This window comes from Cajanus cajan, chromosome 7, assembly GCF_000230855.2.
Source record: "Cajanus cajan strain Asha chromosome 7, NIPB_CcT2T_4, whole genome shotgun sequence".
NCBI classification, from domain to species: domain Eukaryota; kingdom Viridiplantae; phylum Streptophyta; class Magnoliopsida; order Fabales; family Fabaceae; genus Cajanus; species Cajanus cajan.
Window position 1 is genome coordinate 52,618,179 of NC_138523.1, and position 9,775 is coordinate 52,627,953.

The following is a 9,775-nucleotide window of genomic DNA, read 5'->3' on the forward strand; positions in this document are numbered from 1 at the left end:
ACCAAAATCCACTGTATATAACTAGATAAAATTTATGAAAGTTTCACCAAATATATTGGCTCTCATCATTTTTATTTTTATTTATCTATTAAAATTATAATGAGAATATTAAAATTTAAATTTAAATTCATATATATTCAACATCCAACTCTACCCACTGCACCAATCCTAGAAGTATAATATTTTACAAGAATAAATCAAAAATAATGTTAATGGTCTCATTCTTTATTTGTAAAATAATAGGATTAATATGGATTAAATGTTTAAATATATTTTTAATTCTCATAAAATTTTTTAGTTTTGATCTTTATAAAAAATATGTTTTTCATTCTTTTAAAATTAAAATTATTATTTTTAATCCATATTTTTATGTGATTATTTTTAATTGTTTTTTTATTAAAATATTAAGATATTATTATCCATGATTATTAATCATATCATATTAATATTTGACACTTCTAAAAATTCATACAAAATTTTTAAAATAATAATTATTTATCTACATTAAAATAATCATCAAGAATTAAAAGTAATGGCTTTAAATTTTATAGGAATTAAAGTTAAAGAAAAATATTTTACAAAAATAAAATTAAAATTTATTCATTTTACAAGAATCAAAATAATATTTATAAAATTTAGAAAATGAAAAATGTAAAAAAAAATTTACAAAAATTAAAATCAATATACACTCATTTTATAAAAACTAAAAATATATTTCAGCCATTAATAAAATATTTACTATTTTTTTTTTACATATTCGTCTTGATTTATTTTTTTGGAAAATATTTTATTTGAATTAAAATTTTAGAAGATAGTGAAATTAATGTTTAACTATTTTTATATTAAGAAAAATATTTTGTATAGAGAAAACTAAATAGGTATTATTTAAATCAATCACATAATAAAATATATTACTATATTGTAAATTTAATTATTAGTTGTTATTAATATTTTAGATTTTTTTCCTAAAATATATTATAAAAAATTATGTTGAATAATTGTTATTTCACCTGTATGCTTCTCTAATTTTTAAAATTAGTTTTTTTTTTACCTCATCTCCTTAGATATATCCTTTTTAGACATACTTATAAGGAGAAAAATAAATGTATTGATTGGTTGGCAAAATTAGGAGTTAATTCTTTTGATAATTTTTTTGTTTTGTCTAAAATGTTCAAGACAATTAACTATTATAGGAATAGTTAGATTTTTCGTTCTCCTTCTTTTCTGTCATTTTCATTGATAAGAAAAATTTCATGTCAATATAGAATGTTTTTATTTTACACAGATAATATGATTATTAAAATACATGTATAGAGAGATAAAAGAGAGATTCATTTACTCAAGAATAAGTCTATTTAAATTTAGACTACTTTATAATTCATGTTTAACATCAAATTTCAATGATTCAATCGTTGAATTTAAAGTTCTTAATGCATAAATTAAGTTTACAATTTTTTTTTAAAAATTAAGTAATCATGTAAAAATAAACTTGGATTCTTAATTTATTACATAAGTTTTAATTGAATAATAACGTAAAAATAGACTTAGATTCTTTATTACGTAAGTTTTAATTGAAACTTACTCTAAAAAAATATTTTTTTTCTTATATATAAGTTCAGAAAGAATAAAAAAAATATCCAATAAATCTCTACAAGTACAAATTAACAATTACATCAATACATAATTAAAATAATGTGTGACTAAAATAATAATATTAATATTTAATTACGATAAATTTTTTTTACTTTTGTCAAATATCAAATTATTGCATAACAATTCATTAAGTTGTACAAAAATATTCCTATAAATTATTTTACATTTTGCTTATTGAAGAATAATAACTATTGAGTGTGTAAATTAATTGACATGATATTATTCTAACTTAGTTAATAGTATTACTTTTAAATCTTAAATATGTAATTATATTAAATACTCAAAAGATTGTGTACAACAATTATATATATCCAAACACAATTATATATGTTTGATCTCTACCAAAGGATAATCAAAGAGTAATAAAAATAAGAAGAAAAAAACTTGACAAAACTATTTATTTGTTGAGAAGTTTGGTAAGAAAAACATGATAAATAAACATTTTTCCTTCAACTATTTTTCAATATTTGGACATTTTATTTTTTGTCCCTTCTCATTAATTAAAACTCTCTCTCTCTTTGAGGTTTTATATGTGCCTCAAGGCAGTAAAGCAAGGATTTTTAGCTGCATGTAGGCCTATTATAGGTCTTGATTGTTGTTTCATAATGACACCCTTTGGTGACATATTACTAGTGACAATTGGTTTTGATCGTAATGACCAATACTATTCTCTTGCTATATAAGTTGTAACTGTTGTGGAGAGGGAGGATAAAGAATCATGGAAGTGGTTTATACAATGTTTATTGGATGATATTGGTCATGATCAAAAAAGAGTATTTATTTTTTATCAACAAAAGATATGCTTAATATTTTTTAACTTTAAGTTGATATTATATGATAATGATTAATGAGTTTAAATTTCTACATGGGATTTAGTCCCGACTTTACAGAAAATTGTGGAGGTTTTTGAATATAAAGTGTGTTTGACACATATGTGAAAATATGAAGAAGTATAATGGAGGTGATTTCGTTCTTAAGAGCAAGATGTTGGCAGCATGTAAAGTCACGTATGAGGGAGATTGCATCAAAAAGAGTGGTCATGTTAAAAAAGGTGGACTACTATTCTAGCAATGAGTTATTTTGCATAAGTTTTATACACTAATGTCATTATTTGAACTGATTTATTAATATAGGTATCTAAGGAAGCACATGATTGGCTGATGCAAATGGATAAAAAATTATGGTCTAAGGCCCATGTGTTAGAGTATGCTAGGTGTGATATGATTATGAACAACATGTTTGAAGCATTCAATGGAATAATTTTAGAAGTTAGAGAGCAACCTATAGTGTCTATGATGGAATAGATAATAATTTATTTAGTGAACAAGTTTGATAAGAATACAAAAATGGATAAGGAATAGAAGGCAAAGGGAGTCAAAGCTTGTCCAAGGCCAATGAAGAGATTAAAATAAGTTATTTAGTTGATAAAATGGATTTTTGTTTGGGATGAAAGTAATAAAGTTGAGGTGCAAAACTATCATTTTACATTAAAGGTTGATATAGATGAGAAGTTGCTCTTGCAGGTTTTGGAGTCCAACTAGTATATCTTGCATGTATAACTTTTGCGTTATATATATATATATATATATATATATAGGTTTGGTGTGTGTTTCTATTTTAGTCACCAATTTTTTTATAAAAGAAATTAAGGCCAACATTTTATTGTGATGACCAACAAAAGCTATTAATCAAATATTTTTATAATTGTAGTTGATTCTTTATTTTTAAGTTTTTTCAACTTTAGAACAATGACTAAGAAAAAATTTTACATAAGCAACGTCAAGTTATTTATTATGTATGTTGGACACACACTTGCACATATAAAACCCCAACTTAAACCAACACACATGCACACAACAACCTTGATTTATTGACTAAAGTTTTTGCAAATAAAACTCCAACTTAAACTAGCACACACATTCACACATTGACCTTGGTTTATTGATAAAAGTTTTACAAATAAAACTCCAACCTAAACCAATGCACGCATGCACACATTGACCTTGGTTTTCAAATAAAAGTTTTTGCTATTTTTTGCAAACATGCTACTTTTTTTTATTGCGGATTACAACTCTTGAATTTTATTCATCAATATTATCACTTGCGTATCTAACATGTAATGCACCTATTATGGAACCAATCAATGATGAAGACTTGTGGCAATAGACTGGACTTCCTACTATATTACTTCCACAAGTTAGAATTCTAGTTAGCAGACCAAAAATGGTTAGAAGAAGAGAGAAGGATGACAATGACTAAACTATACCCTACTCCAAAAATACCTAAGACACCATCAAAGAGTAAAAATGCAACAACTAAACCATCAAAGAATGAAAATGCAATCATCACATCCCCCACAATTGTTGTTGGTCAACCATCAACATTCACCATTGCATAGAGTAGCCAAGCATCTCAACCATCACAACTACCAAGTATTGCAAAAAACACTCAACCAACACAAATAAATATCACACAACAATCTCAAGCTCAAACCTTCACAAGTTAAATTGTAGATCAATAGACCCAACCTCCAATGGAAAGGAAAACAAGTTATCACCCACAACAGTTGAATGATGTTGTATACAAGTGCTTCAAAAATGAAACTAAGAAGAAAAATGATTGATATTAGATTCCCTACTATTTTTTTGGAGAGGAAACTAGAGTTTTTTGTGCCAATATAACTTTTTTTGGCTTTATATGACTTGTTGACCTATTTGCTTAACTTTTTGTTTATGGAGCATTGTAATAGGTTGTTGACATATGACAATGTCCTTCATGTACTTGACACTATAAGTTCTCTTAATTTATCCAATGAATGATATTTGTTTACAATGTTCATGTTTCAAATTTATGTTCATATTCAATAACATAAAAAAATGACAAAATTAAAGATGAACAAACCAAATTTAAATAGAGATATCAATAAAAATAACCCTTAAGTAATTACAAATTAGTTTTTATATGGATACATCAAACTTATATATGGCTCTAATGCCATGATTTATTAATTACAAAATCAACTTCTAAATCTCAAACATCAAATGAATTGGTTGTTCTACATATACGAGGCAATAATAAATGCTATAACAAAAAAGACCCCATGAATAACACAACAACTCTTCAAAATTCCAACCCTTTTCTTCAAATCCAAAACAAGTTATTTTTGATTTTCAATAAGTTGATCCACATGTTCAAAAGTCTCCTCATCCCCGTCATCGAAAGCACACACAACTTCATACCTCCTATATCATGAACCCAAATGAAAAAAAAATCAAAAAATAGTAGCTTCATGAATACACCTTCGACGGACCGAGAAAGAAAAGAAACTTTATTATTAAAGACTCTTCATTTTTCCCCTGTTAAAGCATTAGCTGAAACGACACCGTCCACGAAACCAAACATTTCATCATGTAGATTTAATAAGTCCATGTCACTCATACTTAAGTATATTAGGAACAAACTAACGCCAGAGACTAAAGATAATTAAAAAAATATAAGTATAATGACTAAAAATATTAATTTTAAATTAAAGAGACTAAAAGATAAAGTAAGTAAAATTATATAAATTAAAATAATATTTTAACCTTTTATTTATTATTATTTTTTGTATACACCAAAATACCTGTTATTAATAGTTGACTAATTTATTTCAAAATGTAAAAATTATTAGAATTTGTCTCTCTTCTACAATTTTTTTTCATACTCACATTTAGGAAATTGAACTGTGTCAAAATGCTTAAAAATATATATTCAACTATTAATCAATTGTGTTAAAATATTTGTTTTATATCAAGCAGTATTATTTTTCAGGAAAAATATAAAAATGAAGAAAAGAAAAAAAAAGACACCAGAGTTTTTGCAGGAGTTTACGGTGTGAGGAAATACGAGTTGGCGTGAGAGAAAGATGGAACTATGGAAGCAAAGAGAATGTAATGTAGTGGTTCAGTGAAACCAAATGCACATAATATGGCAAGTGAAGGTGATGAAAAAGATTTACCAAAGCAAAGTCATTCTAGTAGGGATGATAAATGTTGAAAATATATTTCATAATACATTTTAAACATATTTTTATTCTTAGTGAATACACTTCTTTTAAGTCACTTTTCTTATTTAATAAATTTATCTCTTAATTTTACAATTTCTAACAAATTTTAATTAATAAAAAAAATGGTTTGCTTAACACTGCTCTTATATAAAATTATCTTCACCCTCCATCTAACATTGCCCTAAATTTGCGTTATTACAATTCACACATTTAACATTCTTTTCCCAAGTTTGGAGTTTTGAATACTCAGTATACGATTGAGTAATTTATTATCTTGAGTAATTTCTCTGGATTTGGAGTGGAAATTAGCCCATCTTTTTCATGTAGGTCACCTTATAAAGAACATTTTTTTAAGATCACTACAACTTACTCTCAAACATTTATCAAGCCAAGTAACCAACCCTGTCACTTTCCTTTTTCTTTTTCTTATTTCAAAGCATCCTTTACCTTGTTTCAATTGTTATACCAATTTTTTCCCTCTTGTTTCAAACAAAAATATTAATACTATATTTCTCAACACATTTTTTTTATCAATAATATATTATTTTTAAAATAATTTAATAGATATAAATTGTCAATATAAAATGTTTACACTAACTACTTAAAAAAGCATACATACTATTAAGATAAGTTAGCTGGTGCACATCCTATTTTTATTTTATTTTATTATTTAATATATATATATATATATATATATATATATATATATATATAGTGGAGAGTTATAATAACATCAGTGTTACGAAGTATTACACCGCTCAATAACTTTATATTAAATGTGAATTTTGAAAAATTCAACCGTTAGATTAAAAGTCACTAGTGGAAAAAAAGCTTTTAAAATCGGTTATTTTTAACTTTTAAAATTTGTTCTCTAACCGATTTTAAAACCGATTTTAAAAGAGCCGATTTTAAAAGTTAGATTTTTAAAATCGGTTATTTAACCTATTTTAAAAGTTAACTTTTAAGATCGGTTGTTTTATAACCGATCTAAAAAGTTTTGGTTCTGAAAAAAATAAAACTGGAACGGGCCGTTCCAAAACTGGAACAGACCGTTCCAGGTTGTTAAAAAGGTCTAAAATTGTCGTTTAAAACGGATTGTTCCAGCATAGTTTGTCATGAGTTAAAACCTATCCAGAACGGGCTGTCTTTCTCGCAGAACGGGTCGTCCTCCTCGCAGAACGAGTCATCCTCCTCGCATAACGAGTCGTTCTCCTTGCAAAATCCTAAATTCAAAATTTATCAGAATAAACCAACAACGAAAAAGTAGCCAGAATAAACCAACAACGAAAGTAGAGACACAAGAAGAGCATGAGAATGTTACCTTGATATAATAGTCTTGCAAAGAAAATGAAAAGTTGGAAACTTTAGATGAGAGCACTAGAGAGTAAAAAAAGGAATGGAGGGAAAAATCAAAGAAAATACGAGAAAGATAAAAGGTTTATGACGATACTTTTAAAATCGGTTATCTAAGAACCGATTTTGTATACTACATACAAAATCGGTTATTAAATAATCGATTTTAAAAGTAGCACTTTTAAAATCGATAATAAAATAACCGATCTTAAAAGTTATGTTTATACAACTTTTAAGATCGGTTCTTTTGTAACCGATCTTAAAAGTTGTGTCAGACATACCTTTTAAGATCTGTCATCTAAGATCAATTAAAATTTAATCGATCTTAAAAGTGTTCATATTATTTATAAAATTGTCACCGCGTCACTTTTAAAATCGGTTACCTTTTAACCGATCTTAAAACTCCAATTTTAAATCCAGTTTTTGCACTAGTGAGTTCACATCTCTTAGATCATATATACAAAATTTTATATTAATCCAAAATGATTTGATACTTTATTTTTATAAAATAAAATTGACATAATATATTTATTTCAAAATATATTAAAATATGAACACTTTGATAATTTATCGAAAACAATTTTACGCAAGTTAATCCACAAATACTCATAAATGTCTCACATAGAAAGTTGAGTTCTAGTATGATTATGTGATTATATAATTAAGATTTCATTTTTTTTGCATAGAAAATATTGAGTAATAAAGAAAAATATCAAATAGTAACCTGCTATTAATATTTATATTATAAAACATATTCACATGTTAAACTATTGAATATTAATAACTTCGTCCATCGATGAGTTGCCAATCATATTAAATGTATATAAGATAACAATGGTTTGTAAGAATTTACAACCATTAATATTTCTTTAGAAGGGAAAAAATGTGGCATATACCATTGAATATTAATGACATCACCCATCAATGACTTGTCGTTCATATTAATGTAACATGATAATGAATTGTAAGAATTTACAATCCTTAAATAAATAAATATATATATATATATATATATATATATATTATTTGTTTATATTTATCAATTATAATAGACAGGTAATATTTAATTTATAACTTTGATATGGACATAAAACTAAAATAATTGTTTTTCTTTTCTTAGCTAATAAATGCCGTATAGACTATAGTCACCTATATATATATATATGTATCCTCCATTGATAACCGTGGGAGGGAAATAGGGACCACACCACTATTATTAATTATATATATATATATATATATATATATATATATATATATATATATTTACCTTAAAAATATTATTTATTGAAGAGTTCATGAGAAAAGATAAGTTATTTTCAATTTTGTTAAAATTTTATTTGGACAAATAGTTATAATGAATATGAGTTTGAAGTTAGCTCATTTTTCATGAAGTTTAGCTAATATGTTTAACACCACGCATACAATATGCAATAATACTAATTGATATAAAGTGTTAAACTTAATAAAAATATAATGTTTGATAACTCTTAAATGTTGTTAATTGAATTACTAAATTACGAATACTATTGTATGGATCACGTATATTATAAACTTAAGATAATTCAAATATTTGTAAATATATAATTTAAAAATTAAAAATTATTTATATTTTAAATAAAACATTACATGTTAAAATAAAGCATTAGGATAAAATAAATAATAATTTTAAATTATATAATATTTATAAATGTAATTTTTTTCATGTTTTTAATTTAATAATTAAATTAATATAACTATCTAAACATATATACCTATCACTTTGTTCCTTTTAAATCCTCAGTGATGTGGGTCTACGCAACACACAATTTCTTATCAAATCCAATCCACCACTACATCTTTAACTTACTCTACATTTGCATGTCTTCAAACAAAAATTTACATGCAACAACAGAATCGTACGTCAATATTAATTGAATTAAAAAAAAAGGTTATGCTGATAAAATGATGCAATACACATACAACATCAATCTTTGTATTTATCTTTTTTTTTATCCTATTATTTATGATATTTCAAATTTCCTTTTTTTTTCTTTTCTTCTGTTATAGTCGTGGAATTTGTTGTATAAATATTATATATATGTGTGTAACAATTAGTGTGCTAGCCTGCTAGCTAGGCTTCAAAATTTTGGAACGCTTCAAATTTTATTTTATTTTTTAACCAAAGGTGGTGAATTGCAAAATGCTACGTGTGTTCATGTCTCTTCAGAGAAAGACATATATTTTCCAAATGTATCAGTCACGGAAACTTTAGTTTGCAATAATTTGTACTTGTGGAACTAGTTGGCAGGACGACGAGTGATGGAGAAGGAGAGGCAGAATCAATTAATGTCCATGGCCAGAAACTTTCTTTTGTTGATAATTTAGGATAATATGATGTGAATTTGTAAGAGAAAAAGATTGAAAGATAAGTAAGAACTCCATTTTGTAATTCAAAAAACCAACTCACAAGGAAATTTTTTATAAAAAAAATGTCAGCATACGCGTTACTATCAAATAAATTAAATGATGAGAATTGGTTGATTGGTTCGAAATATGTCTTATTTTGGTAGAATGGCTAAGTTCACGGGGTTATATTTAATTTTGAGTTATCTGATTAAAGAGAAGTAAAGATTAGAAGAATAAAAAAAGAAGAGAAAATACCATTGAAACTAAAAACATAAAAATAAAAAGCAAGAGAACTGTTGGAAACGACGTAGCTTGGGCAAGGCTATCTAGCTAGCT